The sequence below is a fragment of the Hemitrygon akajei genome, chromosome 21 (assembly GCF_048418815.1).
Source record: "Hemitrygon akajei chromosome 21, sHemAka1.3, whole genome shotgun sequence".
NCBI lineage: Eukaryota > Metazoa > Chordata > Chondrichthyes > Myliobatiformes > Dasyatidae > Hemitrygon > Hemitrygon akajei.
In genome coordinates, this window is record NC_133144.1 from 49,546,676 (window position 1) to 49,564,415 (window position 17,740).

The following is a 17,740-nucleotide window of genomic DNA, read 5'->3' on the forward strand; positions in this document are numbered from 1 at the left end:
TGAGGGTTGCGGACATTGGACTAGAGACTGATGCTTCCACAAGCACCATTTCCGGCATGTTGAGCAATGTGTTATCCACTGTAATGGATTTCTTAGTTCATGTAAAAAAAAATGTGAACTCTGATTTTACTCTCTGACAGGGCAGTCCCTAATGACCTTTGTGGTGATGATAGTTGTTGAAATGAGCTGCTGTGGTCCATATGGTGAGGCTAATTCCACTCTGCTCTTGCACGGAGACTTTGGATCTAATGACAATAAAAAAAAGCTATCCATCTATTTTCAAGGCAGAACGATCTGTGATTCTTGTGAGGTCAAACTCTGCACTATTTAAGCTGAGAGCTCATCGCATCTAATGTGGATTAATACTTCCCCTAAAACAGTAAGATTTTATATGAGTGCATTAAGTATTTCTTCCCCTTTCTCCAAACACAGTCCATGTTGTTCTGGCATTGATTTTGGTTCCTCTGAGCATTTTACACATTTCCTTGTTTTTATTTGTATTGATTCAAATAGAGACCAGCGAATAATTCAGAGTAAACTCATCACTGGTGCACTTAATTTATAAGCAAAATGATCTCTGGTAACTTCTTTAGTCACAAGCAATGCATTTGGCTCAGAAGTTAACTAGCTTAGAAAACTTGTCAGGTCATTTGGGCCCTTAAATAAATGAAGTTTGTGCTGTTGTGTAAGTTTTATTTTATTGAAACGTAATTGGTTTTTCACTCGCCAGTCAATCATAGCAGGAAGAAAGGAAAAAAAATTATTGGGTAACAACATAACAGTCCAGTATTTTTTATTTGCTCATATAACACAGATGTCATTGTCAATGCTTGTATTTAGGTACTTGTTGTCAGAAAGTCTTAAAACAATGCTGTCTGTCTACAGGCCTTTCGGCTCAACCAGGCCATAATGACGACAGCATCAACCCAACTACACCCAATTTTTGCATTGGGCTCATACCTCTCTAGGTCGTTCAACTCCATGTACCTGTTTAAATGATGTGCTATATGTCTTAAATGAAGATAGCAGCAGCATGGTAGTGTAGTGATTAGCACGACGCTTACAGTACCAGCAACCCCAGTTCAGTTCCCACCATGGCCTGTAAGGAATTTGTACATTCTCCCCATAACTACATTTGCTTCCTCTGGGTGCTCTGGTTTCCTCCCATGGTCCAAAGACATGCTGGTTGATTGGTCATTATGCATTGTACCATGATGAGGTTAGGATTAAATTGGGGGCTTGCTGGGCCGCGTGGCTCATGTATCTCAATATGAGGATGTTGCCATGACTTGAGGGCCTGAGTTATAGAGAGAGTACAGCAGGCTAGGACTTTATTCTGTGGACCATAGGAGACGGAAGGGAGTGACGTTATAGGAAGTGTTTAAAATTTTGAGAGACATAGATAAGGTGGATGGTAACAGTCTGTTCCCCAGGATCAGAGAATCTAAAATAAGGGACATACATTTAGGGTGAGAAAGGGAAAATTTAAAAGGGACCTTTTAATGCAAAGTGTGGTGAATTTATGGAATGAGCCTGAATTGAGGAATTCATGTACCTAGTTTCTCCCGAACTGAGGGCACATTCTCAGGAATGAAATCACTTTCAGACTAGATTAGGGACAGACAGAAACAAAATATATATTTTTTTCTATGACAGTCCATGCTCAATCTCTCTTATTCTTTGAAATTTTAGGTTTATTTAGTTACTTGAATTTAAGTGCCCCAGCTGTTTTTGGTGGAATTTGAATTCATGGCCCAAAGCTCTGTCTGCTGGTTTTAATAATAATTCCACACCTGTAGGTACTGTGCGTGCTATTTTTCTATGATCTGCTGTGACCAGCTGTTAAATCATCCAGTCGAGCATGTGCTCAGTCATTGCCGGCACAACATGGGATTGCTGCCTTGAAACTTATTTGGAACAGCCCCTAGTCATTCCACTGACAGCACAACATATGTTCCATGAATGTAAATAAGGCCAGTAATCTGTCACAAGTGACCTCTTACTGCTCCACAACCTATTTCCTGGCAATGGAATATATTACAGGAAAAAATATTCGAATGCTTAACATTCACATGCAAGGGTTTTCTCAGCAGGCATGGGATGGGGGTGTATTTCAGGAATGCTTTAATATACTTTTGGCTGTTCCACGTTTATTTTTTGTTTCATAAATTGTGTTAGCCAGAGGTCTGCCCAGGTAGTGATTCAGGGACTGTGACCTCCATGGTCTGTGTTATCTTTTGCTGACATAGATGAAGGCAATTCAGTCCATCAAATCCATATCCGATCTCAGAACACACTCAAAATGGTGGAGGAACTCAGCAGGTCAGGCATCATCAATGGAGGCAAATGAACAGTTGACATTTTGGGCTGAGGCCCATTGTCAGGACTGGAAAGGAAGGAGGGCAGAAGCCAGAATAAGAAGGTGGAGGGAGGAGATGGAGAGTAGAAGCTGGCAGGTGGTAGGTAAAGCCAGGAGAGGGGGAAAGTGGGTGGGTGGGGGTGGGGGATGTAGTACGAAGCTGGGAGATGATAGTTCCCCCACCCCCACCTGATCTTGGCCCAAAATGCTGACTTCTGTTGCCACAAAACAGCAAATTTCATGTCATATTCTCTCTAGGTAGCCTCCAACCTGATGGCATGAACGTCGATATCTCTAACTACCAGTAATTTCTCCCCTCTTCTCTCCTCTTCTTCCATTCATCATTCTGGTTATCTTCTCACTCTTTCCTTTTCCTCACCATCACCTCTCTCTGGTTGTTTTCTTCCTTCCCTTTCTTCCATGGTCCACTGTCCTCTCCTATTAGATTTCTTCTTCTTCAGCCCTTTACCTCTTCCACCTATCACCTCCTGGCTTGTTACATTATCCCTCCTCTCCCACCCACCAAACTTCCCCCTCACCTGCTCTCACCTATCTCAAGCCAGTCTGTCTTCCTTCCCCTCTCCCCAGACTTCTTATTCCAGCTTCTGACTCCTTCCTTTCCTGTCCTGATGAAGGATCTCAGCCTGGATCTTTTGATTGTTTATTTCCCCTGCATAAATGCTGCCTGATTTCCTGAGTTTCACCAGCATTTTGTGTGTGTTGTTCAAGATTTCCAGCTTCTGCAGAAGCTCGTGTTTCAGGTCTCAGAACAATCACAGCAGTCCCACACCACCACTTATTTTCCTTGTAACTTGTTCTCTCACACATGCCCACTCACACCCCATAATTCTCCTGACGTACCATCCATAGCAGATGTAACTTACAGAGGCCATAAACCTACCAGCTCATCTTTGGGCATATGGGAGAAATACAGAATAGCCAGAGGAAATGCACACAATCACAAGGAAAATATGCTAGCTCTGCACAAAATGCAATGAAGGTCAGAATCAAACCCAGATCACTGGGGCTGTGAGATGGCTACACCACCTACAGCACTATTGGCTTTTCTGCGTTGGGAGCACAGTTTCAGGAAATCAGCTGTCTACCTGCACACAATGTGTCTTGGAATGTTTCTGAGTCAACAGAAAAGTATTGTGACAATGAAGACTGGACATTGCATGAGCAGTGAATCTCTCACTGGGCAAATATACATCTGTGCCGCACGTGTTAAAGCATTGCTCAGCGTCGTATTCGTTTAGCTTATGAAAGACGATTACATAGAGTGAATGTATCAGCAGGAAAATGCTGGAGCAACTTCATAGATCAGACAGCATCATTGGAGGAAAATGAAGAGTTAATGTTTCAGGTCGAAACCTACTCCTGGACTGGATACTTACTCAATGTGCATCAACGTAGGTGGAGATGTGAAATGATGCGTGTGCTAGCAATAAATGTAAAGTGGGGCTCATTTAAAATTTATCTGAAAAATATTTGCATTTTTGCAATGCTTTTCATAATCTTAGGACAACTCAAAGCATCAGTCAGCCAATGAAGAACTTGTGAAGATCAGCCGCTGCTGTTTTGCTTGAACATAGAAACTTCCCATATACAGCCAAATAATAATATACTATTGATCAATTTTATTGATGTTCCTTGAAGGATAAGTGTTGGCCAGGTCCTCAAGAAGAACTGGCTGTCTCTGAGCAATTGTGCAGGGATCTTTAATCTCCACTTGATAAAGCAGGGGACTTGGTTTTAAATTCAAAATGCATCACCTCCTACAGTACCATTGTCCTTTGGTAATGAAGTAGAAATGACAGTCAAAATATTCTTAAATCACTGAATTGAGACAAGAGCCTGCAAACTTCAGACTAAGGGCAAGAAATCTAACAACTGAGCCAGAGTATAAGAATGCTACAATATATGTTAATGATTCATTTCAAACCTTTAACATTGATGACTACACACTGTGCTTATATTAGTGGTATGACAAATATGGTTTGTTCTGCAATAACAGGTGCAGTCACAGATGTTTCCGTAGGTCTGTGATCATTTACAGACTTTAATCTTCCACAGTGACATTGCATCGTGGAACATCCCTACAGTCACAGTTCTGTTCAAGTACGCATTGCTTGCAGGAGTCATCCTTACCGGCCCTGCTGAAAAATGTACAGCTTATTGACAAAAGAATCATGAGATTTACTGGATTAATGTGTTTTACAGCAAACAATATTAATCTGACTTCTTTGATGTCATGCGTTTTTCTTTGTTGTATCAATTGCTCTTACTTTAATCCAGCAAGCTTGCAGCAATGCTGCTTGTGGATAGATCTCATGCATCGTGCACAGAAACTCATTTTCATAGAACATAGAACATTACAGTATGGTAGAGCCCCTTCGGCCCACACTATTGTGCTGACCCTTTAACCTTTTCTAACAGTAATTTAACCATTCCCTTCTTCATAACCCTTCATTTTTCTATCATACATGTGCCTATCTAAGTGTTTCTTAAATGCCCCAATGTATTTGCCTCTACTGCCACCCCTGGCAGGGTGTTGCTCGCACTCTCCACTCTCTGTGTAAAAAAAAACTTATCTTTAAAATCCCCCCTATACTTTGCTGCAATCGTCTTAAAATTATAGCTCCCGGTATTAGCCATTTCCACCTCAGGGAAAATGCCTCTGGTTATCCCCTAGATCTATGCCCCCTATCATCTTGTACATCTCTATCAAGTCACCTCTCATCTCCTTTCGCTCCAAAGAATGATGAGATAACCCATAAGAGAGGATAGAAGGAATTAGGAATCAAAGTGAAGCACTGTCAGAAAGTGGCAGCTCAAACAAAAATAAATTGGAACAACAGAAACAAATTAAGAGGAGTAGTCATTTAAACAATCATTAAGAACATTTTTTAAAGTAACATGAGAAGATTTTGTAACCCATTTGTAGTTGGAGATTGCTGTGTTGGTTCTTGGGAAGACTAATTAGCAAACTGAGTATGGAAAATCAATGAACGTTTTTGATCAGTAAAGCAAAGAACTGACAGCTACAGTCAAGATAAGTGAAACAGCATTCTTTAAGCTTTCGGCTATACATATTGGTTTGAGAGTTACTTGTTGCCACAGAGTATGCAATGTCAATGTGTTATGAATTCTTTAATCATAGGTTGATGCTGTACACAACACAGTGTGTCCTTGGTTCAAAAACAAAGACATCTAAGACAACTGGACATCAGGTCCTGCCTGAATGTAACGTGAAACACACTCAAACACACACACATGCACACAAGTATACTCTGTCCACATAAACACTTCTTCAATCCTCTTGCTCAGCCCTCTCCATCTAAGCCCACCTACTTCCTTTACACTAACTTACCTAATCCTCCTTCCCTTCTCAGCCCCCTCAAATACTTCCCTCCCTCCCTGTACATCCCATTCAGTACCACCTCCCTTCTTTATACTAAACTGCTCCCTCCATTCCTCATTTCCCCCTGCCCTGATCTTCCCTGATACACCTTTCCCCTCTGTATTCCCTCCCAACGATGTTTTTCTCTAATTCCCTCCTGTCAATGTCCTCCCCCAAACCCTTCTCAATGTTGTTTTCTCTCTTGCCCACTCCAATCCACCACTCTACCCTAACTCTGTCACAGCCTATGGGTGGAGGCCTTAGATCTTGGAGGCCATGAAGGGTGAGGTAATTGATGTGGGTCAGGTATTAGCAATAATCTGGTCTGCTCTGTGCTGGGGGGGGGGGGGGGGGCGGAGAGAATAAAACAGAATTATCACATAAAAACTTGCATACTTGCTTAGAAGTCTTATACATCCTTCAGACTTCAGATGACATCTACATGCCTGCATTAGAGGGTATGAGCTACAAGGGGCATTTGGACAAACATTGGTTGTATTCTCTGGAGTAACAGAGGTAGGGTGGGACCCGATAGAAATTATAAAATTATGAGTGGCATGGATTGTGTAAACAGTCAGAGTAGGAATATTTAAGTGCTAGAGGGTGTGTATTAAGGGTGAGAGAGGAAAGCATATTTCTGTTTATTTATTTAAAGATGCAGCACGGTACTAGGCCCAAAAGGCCCACCAGATGTGTGGAGCAAGATAATGCACAGGGAGTGGTGGGTGCCTGGAACAGATGTGATAGTGACACTTAAGCGGTTTTTAGACTCATGATTATGCAGGGAAAGGAGGAATTTGGATTGTGCAGACTGAAGAGATGCAGCTTAATTCAGAATCATGTTTGGCACAGACATCATGGGCTTAAGGGCCTGTTCCTGTGCTGTACTTTACACTACATTCCCATAATCAATCATTTCACTTGTTGATGAATCACATTGACCCCATCCTGATCTACCGTCGGAGTTTATTTGGCTCAGGTTCAGACTATATTCCTTTGGAGTGTTCATGTAATGCTGTCGGATCAGTGTTGAGGCTTAGATTAAATCAACCCTCCCCTGGCAACAAAGAAAACTCCGTCTCTCCATCAAGAAGTGCTAAATGAAAAAAAGAACAGAAACTGGTATTGAATGCCAAGCTGTTTCCTTGAAAATGAGTCATAATTATTAAAATTAGCATTAAGAGTGAAGATGTTGTCTATCATAATAAGATTGATTCAAAATACTTGCATCCTGCCTCCCCTAAAAGCCTCTGGTAATTGCAAAACGGAAATTAAAGGTTTATTTAAATAAACACAGAATGATCAGAGGTGCAGCGAGAAAGAGTTTCTGCTGCACCATTTCTGAGATTAACCACTTCCCAAGGGGTTTTATGGTACATAGTTCCTAAAATCGCAAAAAAAAAGAATTAAAAAGCCAACCAAAATGTGGTCAATTCTGACCATTGTGAAGAAATAGCTTCGGTTCTGAATTACTGGTTGATCTTTTGAACTCTGCCCTCCCCAAAAGAAAATTGCAACTGCTCACGTGTATCACACACTTACAGGCAAGACTTTAGAGAAGCGGAGATGCTGTTTACGAAGGCTGTCGAGTTAAATCAGTAACTGCAAACATGGTGCTCCTTTTCAGTGAGTGATAAAGTCCATGAAGGCCTCAGCACAGGGGTGAATAGTTGAAGGAAGGATCATCCTCTGAGAGAAAGCCCCAGAAAAGGAATTTAAAAACAGGACAGCCACTCACCACCCTTTCATCCCTCACACTTCCTCCGTCATTCATCACGATCACAGTTAACAAGGGGTGTCAACTAAATATACACCCAGTGGCCACATTATTGGATTAAACCGGCTCATTAATGCAAATATCTAATCAGCCAATCATGTGGCAGAAACTCAATAAAAAGCCTACAGACATGGTAGAGAGGTTCAGTTATTGTTCAGGGCAAACATCAGAATGGGGAAAGAATGTGATTTGTGACTTTGACTGTGGAATGATTGTTGTTGCCGGACCGGGTGATTAGAGCACTTCATGTTTAACATGGTGCAACCAAATATGTGTGACAGCTTACTGGTAAATCATAAGGCAAGTGAATTGACTAAAAACAATTATTTATAACATCTTTCATGAAGAAAATTGTGGTGAACTATCGCCGCAGACTGTGAGGAGGCAGGCGAAGGGGAGGCTGGTTGGGGGGGGGGGGGGGGGTTGAGCAGTGTTGGGCATTACACAGGTGCAACATGTTTGAGCTGCGGACAGAGACAGAGATCGTATCGCTTATGGAGGTGGACTGAACGACTTGGAGAGGAGTCGATGCCGGAGACTTTTGACGTCCATCCACCTAACCTGGGTGTGAAGTTGGATCGGTCCAAGCACTGGGTCGATTTGGTGAGGTGGAGAACGGCTTCAGGCCGGGAGAGCCAGGCGTATTGGGGAGCTGGGATTAGAGTCCTAGAACGTGGAACTACTCAGTGTTTGGACAATTTAAATGCCGGCACAGATAGACTGGAAGCTCCAGTGTTGGGTACAGAGGCAAGGGTCAGGCTGATTTTGCTCACTGCCCTGTGAGTGTTCATTCCTTTCTTCACAGCACCGAGGCTGTGATCTGATTTGGCTGTTATGTGTTTCTGACCTGCAGATGTGAAACCTGGGGACTGAGGCTTGGCTTGGGTTTACTCCAGCTGCTCCAGAAGCAGATCAGGGACTCGGTCTGGTTCAGGATGCTGGTGGCTTGCTTCTATTGTTTGCACAGTGCATTTTTTTCTCTCTTTCTCTGCACAGTGGTGTTTGGTCTTTTTCAAAATTAGGCTATTTGAGTTTCTTGCTTTGTGGCTGCCTATAATCAAACACATTTCAAGGTGTGTGATTTATACATTCTTTGATAATAAATGTGCTTTGAATCTTTGAATCATAAACTCACACACAACAGTCTCTAGAGTTTATAGTGAATTGTGTGATGAACAAAGAACATACAGTGAGCAGCAGTTCTGTGAAAGTGTCTTGTCGGAGAGGTCGGAGGAGAATGACCAGACTGGTTCAAGCTGACAGGAAGGCAACAGTAATTCAAATAACCACACACTACAATAGTAGTGTACAGAACACACAACATGTCGAAACTTGAAGTGGATAGGCTACAGCAGCAGAAGACCATGAACATACAGAAATACATTCAGTGGCCACTTTTTTACATACGTCCTGTAGCCAATAAAGTGGGGGACTGAGTGAAAATTGGAGACACAAGAGACTGCAGATTCTGGAATTTGGAGCAATAAAGAAGAAGGTGGAGGAACTCAGCAGATCAGACAGCCTCTGGAGGAAAATGGACTCTTGGCATTTCAGGTTCAAAACCATTCATCTGGAACCAGCTTTAAAATTTAAAATGTGATCAAAGTCGGAATAGATCAGCCACATTTTTGACAGATGATTCAGCTATAATGCAATAGTTACATTTCTCAGAAACTTCACATTATAGAGTCGAGTCAATGCAGCCCATATAAGGCAAAAACTGTTCTCTAATCCATTGATCACTTTGTAACCAATTTTCATCATGGAAACATGCATTATAGCATCTTATACTATAACATAAGAAATAGGAGCAGGAATTGGCCATCCGGTCCATCGCGCCTGCCCCGGCATTCAATAAGATCATGGCTGATCTGGCTGTAGACCCAGCTCCACCTAATTGTCTTTTCCCTATAACTCTTAATTTCCTTGCTATGTAAAGATCTATCTAACTGTCTTCAATGTATTTAATGAGGTAGCCTCTACTGCAGGTGTTTCCAACCTGTGGTCCACGGACCCCATGTTTAATGATAGAGGTCCATGGCTTAAAAAAACGTTTGGGAACCCATACTCTACTACTTCCCTGGGCACATATTTCCACAGATTCACTACTCTACAAAGTGTTGATTATGGTCATTTGACCTCACTAAGGCTCCAATATTCATTGTCCCCTTAGAATTCAGCATTTACCATATGGTTACGCTCTTGTGTTTCTAAGCGTTTATTAGGGAAGTCAACTAATGCAGGAAACAAGCTGCTGTTAACTAAAAAGTTGAGAATTTGCGATAGGAACTGGGAAGTATGCTGATGGAAGATGAGTGAAAATTTCTTGATTAGATTTGACTCCTGGGACTAATCCATCTTCTAAAGTGATCAAGTTTCTTTTAACCTGTCACATGTTGATTCTTTAGTTCTGTCACATAGTTCTTCAGTTCTGTCTCATAGTTCTGAATTACTGGAAAGGAACAGGAATCTCTCTTGGGCCAAATTTAGAGTCTCAGCTCCTTTGAAACGGCCACAGCTTCTGTATGCCTGACACCGAGCTCCTGAAACAGATACTGTTACGAGAAGTATATACCATGTGGTCAAAGAAAGAAAAAGATTCAAGGTGGTGCTCAAGGTCACCTGGAGGAATGCAGTATCCCCACTAACTCCTACAAATTAATAATGACTCAGGGAAGAGTAAGTGTATTCAGGAGTCTCAAAAGACTGCAGATGCTGTAATCTGGACTAACAGACAAAATGTCAGAGGAACGCAACGGGTCAGGCAGCATCCACAGAGGGAAATGGACAGTCAATCTTTCAGGTCAAAACCCTTCATCTGGACTGGAGGAAAGCTGCTTCAAAATGGGCATACCTTGAAGAGACCTTCCAGTGAAATACTACAATGGATATGCAGGAAGATTTGCATTCACTCTGGCATTCTGGGTTCCAAGATGTCCATTGAGATCAATGTGGAATTGCAAACTCTTCCCTAGATGGGACAGGCATTCGAAGGCTTTCAACTTGAAATATCAACAGTTCATTTCCCTCCACGAATACTGTCTGACCGCTTGAGTTCCTCCAGCATCCTCTAGCATCTCAAAGGTTGTTCTAGGTGCATTCAGGGATGGTATTGAGAACTTCAACTCTATGCATCAGGAGCATACGGAAGCTCATGTAAGTGGACCACCCACAAACTCCACACCCTCCAAGCTATAAGAGCAACTGCCTGTCCCCTAGGATGTCAAAGATGAAGAGGGCCTGAAACTGCTTCTCTTTCCATAGGTGATGCTTGTCCTCCTAAGATTTTCCAGCAGTTTTTATTTTTATCTAGGAGTTGGATTGCACTTGTTGGGTGCTTACGGAAGACCAAATGGAAGTAATTAACTTTATCAGGTACTTGAGAGAGTAAAGAGTGAAGAAACCAGTTGAAATCAAACTCAGGACAATTAGCAGAAGTATGGAGCAGAGGAGTTAGGACATCAGCAGGTCAGACAGCATCTATGGAGAGGAACAAAGAGCTGACATTTCAGGCCGAGACCCATCTTCAAGTCCTGATGAAGGTTCTTGGCCTGAAATGTCGGCTCCATAGAGGCTGCCCGAACTGCTGATTTCCTCCAGCATTTTGTGTGTGTTGATCTGGATTTCCAGCATCTTCAGAATCTCTTGTGTTTGAGATTAGGGCATTCTTGTTTTTTTTTTGGAGGGGGAGGTAGGGAATGGAGGAATATGGGGAGAAGCACATGTGATCACTGTAAATGATGAGCTAACGAGCTTCCTTCTGCATTATAGAACTCCATAAAGAGAAAAATAGATTTGTTCAGATATGATCAAATGGCTGTGAAAGTTTGCGGACAGTCTTTCTCTTGACAAGCAAAGTCTTTTGAAAAGAATGAGGCCCATTGCCAACTTTAAATTGAGGGAGGAAATCACAGTTACAAAAGATAACATCTTGAGAAAAGTATACCCAAGTTCAGACATAGTGCTGGCAAATAGGTGCACTGCTGCAAGAAAGCAACATCCATCATCAAAGACCCCCACTATGCAGACCATGGCCTCTTCTCACATCTACCATCAGGAAGGATTTGCAGAAGCCTTCAGTCCCACACCACCAGGTTCAGGAACAGTTATTACCCTATAACCATCAGGCCCCCGAACTGGTTTAAATAACCACTCTTATCTGATTCTGTGATCTACAGACTCATTATTAAGGGCTGTTTGTAATTCATGTTCTGAGTATTTTTCACTTGCAGTTTGTCTTTTGCACATTGATTGTCAGTCCTCATCCGTTTACATATAGTTTTTCATAACTTCTACTGTATTGCTTTTTTTCTGTAACTTTTTTTCCTGTAATTAATCTTGTGGCAGTATATGGTAACATACATGCACTTTGATAGTAGAATATCTTTGAACTTTGAGGTTACTTGATTTCACATTCAATACTGTGCATTAGGCACCAATGTAGGCACAAAGATTTGAACTCCTATTGCTGTCCCAAACATCATTCCTCGTGCAGGACAGTCAGAGCCAAATAACACAGATCATTTTTGCAAATCATAGCTGGCCCGTAATTCTTAACTCAGTGATATTTATGTAATTCATACAATAATCAGAATGAGGTTTAATACCACAGGCATGTTGTGAAATTTGATCACTTAGTGGCAGCAGTACAATGCAATATATGATAAATATAGAAAAAATAAATGAATTACTGTAAGTATATGTATATATATTAAATAGTTAAATTAAAAATAGTAGTGCAAAAATAGAAATAATAAAAAAAGTGAAGTGTTGTTCATGGGTTCAATGTCCATTTAGAAATCATATGGAGGATTGGTTTGTGTTCCCTTGTATTGCCCTTTCTGAAATCCACAATCAGCTCTTTGGTCCTACTGACATTGAGTGCCAGGTTGTTGTTGCGACACCACTCAATTAGCTGTTTATCTTGCTCCCGTAGGCCCTCTGGTCTCCATCTCTGATTCTGCCAATGACGGTAGTATCATCAGCAAATTTATAGATGGCATTTAAGCCATACCTAGCCACACCATCATGGATATAGAGAGATTAGAGCTATGAGCTAAGCACACATCCCTGAGGTGCACCAGTGTTGATCATCAGCAAGGAAGAAATGTTATTACTAATCCGCACCGTGTGGTATTTCGGTTAGGAAGTCAAGGATCCAGTTGCAGAAGGAGGTGCAGAGGCCCAGGTCCTGTAGCTTTTCGATCAGGACTGAAGGAATGATGGTGCTAAACGTTGAGCTATGGTAAATGTACAGCATCCTGACATAGGTGTTTGTATTGTCCAGGTGATCTAAGGCCTCGTGAAAAGCAATTGAGATTATGTCTCAATGTCTACTGTGGCGATAGACAAATTGCTAAGGCAGCAGTTGATTCTAGCTATGACCAACCTCTCAAAGCATTTCATCACCATAGATGTGAGTGCGACTAGACAATAGTCATTGCGGCAGCTCACTCGCGCTACTTTTCTTGGGCACTGGTATAATTGTTGCTCTTTTGAAGCTTCCTACCACAGTAGCGAGAGATTAAGAATGACTTTGAGAACACCCATGAGTTGTTTGGCCAAACTTGTTTGGCACAAGTTTTCAGAAATTCTATCGATGTGTGGTGGAGAGTATATTGACTAGCTGCATCACAGCGTGGTATGGAAACACCAACGTCCTTGAATGAAAAATCCTACAAAAAGTAGTGGATTTGGCCCAGGACATAATGGGTAAAGCCTTCACCATCATTGAGCACATTGACATGGGATACAGTTGCGAGAAAGCAGCATCCATAATCAAGCACTCCCACCACCTTGGTCACGCTCTCTTCTCTCTGATGTCTTCAGGAAGAAGGTACTCACACTATGAGGTTCAGGAACAGTTCTTATCCCTCAACTGCCAGGCTCCTGAACCAGGGAGAATAACTTCACTCGCCCCATCACTGACTGTTCCCATGACTCATCTTTCAGGACTCTTCATTACATGTTCTCAATATTTATTGCTTGCTTATTTATGTATTTAATATTATTATTTATATTTCTTTTTTCTTTCTTTTGGTATTTATACAGTAAAATTGCCTTTTCCACACTGGTTGTCCACCCTATTGGTGCAGTCTTTCATTGATTCTATTATGGTTATTGGATTTATTGAATATGCCTGCTGGAAATTCAATCTCAGGGTTGTTTATGGTGATATCTATGTACTTTGATAATAAATTTACTTTGAACTTTAAATTTGCATCCAGTTCTGGTTGTTTGGAAAGTTATGAGCTCCCAGAAATGGCGCAGAGGGTATTTACTGGCATTATTCCAAGATCATTAATTTTTGGCTGCCAGATTGAACTGGTGAAACTATGGTTGCACTGTTTAGAGAAAGCAAAATTTAGAGGAGATTTTTTAGAGATATATGAAACCTTGATAGATTTAGATTGGGTAGATTGAGGGATGTTTTTCCCTTCATGAAACCACTGGGACACAGTTTAACTTTTTTTTTGCAAAATGATACAAAAAAAGATGTAGGGATTTTAACTCAGATCTGGAATCCAGCATTGAGCACCTCCTGGAGCGGTGGAAACTATCACTCGTTGTTTTCAAGTCGGAAATGAAGGGGCATGAACTAAAGGGCATAAATTTAAGCTGAGAGGGGGTAAGTTTAAAGGAGATGTGTGGGGCACCTTAATTTTACACATAGTGGGAGATGCCTGAAAAACACTGTAAGGCTAGTAGTAACATCAGACAGACACTACAGTGGTACTTAAAAAGTATGTGAAGATGCAAGGAATGTAGGGATATGGACCATGTGCAGGCAGATTGGTTTAGTATCATTTGGCATCATGGTCAGCGCAGGCAATGGACCAAAACACCTGTTCCAATGCTGCACTGTTCTATTTTCTGTATGAAAAAGGCTGATACACAGGCTGTGGGGAAAGAGCAGGAAGATAATTGGTGGGATTACTCTGGTTCAGGCCAACACAGACTTGATAGTGTGAATGGCCTCTTCCTGTGCCATAAGAATTCTGTGATTCTATGAAATATGTCTGACAGGGATATGGATCTGCAGCTTACTGAATATCCAGCCTCACTTCCCCTGGGGAAACACTTTCTTCCAATAATAACTCTGCATGTGTCCAGAAATCAGGCATTCTTTTTCACTCCAGCTTCCCAGATGCACTTTCTACTAGAACTGGACGCAGTATTCTAACTGCAGCCTAACTAATATTTTAGTGCAACATCCTGGCTTTAGTAATCTCTTAATAAAGCTAAGGATGCCTTCATTTTCTAACAGCCTTCCCAACCTTAACAAACTTGCCACAACATCTCAAATATGGTTCATATCCTGCTTCTCTGAAGTCAGTTGAGCAATCAGAAACCATCTTTGCACAGACGCAAGAGATTCTGCTGATGCTGGAAATCCAGAGCAAAGCACAAAATTATAGAGGAATTCAGCAGGTCAGGCAGCATCTATGGAGCCGAATAAACAGGTGATGTTGACTGTTCATTCTGTCCGTAGATGCTGCCTGACCTGCTGAGTTCCTCCAGCACTTCCTGTGTTGCTCTCTTTGCAAAGAACAGGTCCATCAAAGAGCAATACAAATAAATCAATTCCCCAACCATTTCCATTTTTTCTCAGTACAATTTACTGTGGTAATTCTATTTCTTGTTAACCCTGTCGGACAGCGAGCTTACTTTTTAAAAAACTGATGATTTCTCTGGTGGTAATCATCTCTTAGAGTTTGTTAGGATTATTCTGCATGCCATTACCTGACTTGTATAGAAAGTTAAGAACAGGAAACCTCAATGTAACAAGGTACATAGGGTTCTGCACAATTTGTGACTTGCATTTTGCATCAAAGCTATAATTAGCAAATTCAGTTGAACTTTCTGGTGCCTCAGTCCCTCCATTTATTTCCTTTCTGATATTATCCTTCATAGCTTTTCAGATTGGATTTAAACAATGCAACGAGATACGAGTTGCTTCGTGTTAAAAGAAGATCTTAATGGAGAGATCCCTTTGGAAATCAAACTTCAGGACTGACAGGAAAAGCTTTTCTGTCCTTTTTTAAACTAAATTCTGCATATTCACGTAATATAACGTAATAAATCAAATTCAGTTTTGGTAGTAAGCAATCTCTCAACCTGCTGGTGTTCTTTGGACTCAGAGTATTAAATAGTACAGAAGAGGAACAGGCCCTTGGGCTCTCAATGTTGTGCTGAACTAATTAAGCTAATGATGCCTAATTAAACTAATCTCTTCTGCCTACACATGGTCCATATCCCTCCATTATCTTCATATTCATATTCCTTCCTAAGAGTCCCTTAATCGTAGCTGCCTCAACCATCACACCTGGCAGCACATTCCAAGCATTCACCACTCTTTGTGTAAAAAAAACTTATCCCACATGCCTTTGAAATTTTCCCTTCTCACCTGAAATGCTTGTCCTGCATATTAGACATTTCGATCCTTCTTATAGTGAAGGTACATGTCTACCATGCTATTGGATAGGAAGTTCCATGATTTTGATCCAGCAATGCAATGTGCTTTTGACTCAGATGTCCAAGACTGGCAGGGAAATAGACAGATGATTGTGAGCCCCTTGTGCCTGCTACTCCTGTGCTTCAAGGTAGTTAAAGCTGTGGATTTGGCAGACATTGCTACAGAAGCAATGGCAAGTTGCTCAAACATATCTGTTGGGTGTCACGCACGGCTTGCTACTGGTGGAGGGACAGTGGAGAATTTGCGAGCCTGTCAAGCAGGTCACCTTCAGAGTTCCCTCTAATTTAATGACCAGCATGTGCAGAAGTCTTGTGCTGTGCAGTTTTTTGCCCAGTGACAACATGTGCGCACTGAACTAAACCTATTCTAAGCATAATCAGCCATTCCACTATAAATGAACTAGCAGTTCTTTTGCACTTCACCCTCTTTGGTTCTTTGAAATTTGACAAAGTGAATCAATTATTTCTTCAACAAAAACAGTATAAATAAGCTAATTATAGGCTAACATCAGGTAACTGACAAAAGGGTGTGATGAAAGGACATGAGCACGAATAATATTGTTGGCCATCATTTCTTTTTTTGAGCAACCTTAATGTTAATGCCCAGAATTGCAAGTGCAAGCCGCATTTTTATAACTTTAAGGATGGTACAAAACTTGGCAGTGTTGTGCACCATAAACAGAAGTGACAGGTTGCAGTATGATATGCAGCACACTGGTTGAATGGGCAGAAGAATGGTAGATGATGCTTCTTGCAGAGAAGTGTGAGAAGACTGAAGCGAAGCTATATATTTAGCCTGCCTGTTACGCCACTAGCATTTAGAGCGGTAATGAAGGTCCTCCATCTCTGGCAGTGTTCAGGGATTCTTCCTTCGTCATATCAGTAGCTTCCTCTCGGTTTTCACTGCTGTCCATCATCCAAATCCCAGGTGGAGACTCAGGAATACCATCACACTCAGATGTAGAATGATTCTTTATTGCTGTTTCTGTAACGGTTTTGTTTTATCAGAATCAGGTTTATTATCACTGGCATGTGTTGTGAAATTTGTTAACTTAGCAGCAGCAGTTTAATGCAATACATAATTTCTTCTATACATAATATAGAAGAAAAATAAATAAAAGTAAATAAGTAATTAGAGTATGTATATTGAATAGATTAAAAATCGTGCAAAAACAGAAATAATATATATTAAAATAGTGAGGTACTGTTCATGGGTTCAATGTCCATTTAGGAATCTGATGGCAGAGAGGAAGAAGCTGTTCCTGAATCGCTGAATGTGTGTTTTCAGGCTTCTGTATCACCTACCTGTTGGTAACAGTGAGAAAAGGGCATGTCCTGGGTGCTGGGGGGTCATTAATAATGGATGCTGCCTTCCTGAGACAACTCTTCTTGAAGATGTCCTGGGTACTTTGTAGGCCAGTGTCCAAGATGGAATTGATTAAATTTACAACCTTCTGCAGCTTCTTTCAATCCTGTGCAGCAGCCAGCACCCCTCCCATACCAGACAGTGATGTAGCCTCTCAGAATGCTCTCCACGGTACATCTGTAAAAGTTTTTGAATGTTTTTGTTGACATACCAAATCTCTTCAAACTCCTAATGAAGTATAGTCAGGGTTGTTAGCCCTGGGCTGAATCCCCTCCAAACCTGAAGGACCAGTATATCACTCTTAGTCTGCCCTCTACCCTTTGACCTGGTTGACGTGGGTGTGACCCTACCAAGAGCCAA

The 17,740-nt window shown here is 41.4% G+C and overlaps 1 protein-coding gene and 1 long non-coding RNA gene across 3 annotated transcripts in view; one reads left to right on the top strand and one right to left on the bottom strand.

Annotated features, from left to right (window-relative positions):
- cdh23 (cadherin-related 23) overlaps positions 1–17,740 on the top strand; it is a 1,051,763-nt gene that overhangs the window by 802,714 nt on the left and 231,309 nt on the right. The window lies entirely within an intron of this gene.
- LOC140714483 (uncharacterized) lies at positions 4,266–7,522 on the bottom strand. 2 transcript variants are annotated; one of them, XR_012095882.1, is made up of 2 exons: positions 7,305–7,522; positions 4,266–4,515 (listed from the first exon to the last, which is right to left on the bottom strand). It is a non-coding gene; the product is annotated as an uncharacterized lncRNA (long non-coding RNA). The 2 variants fall into 2 exon arrangements; XR_012095881.1 differs by having other exon boundaries at positions 4,266–4,518.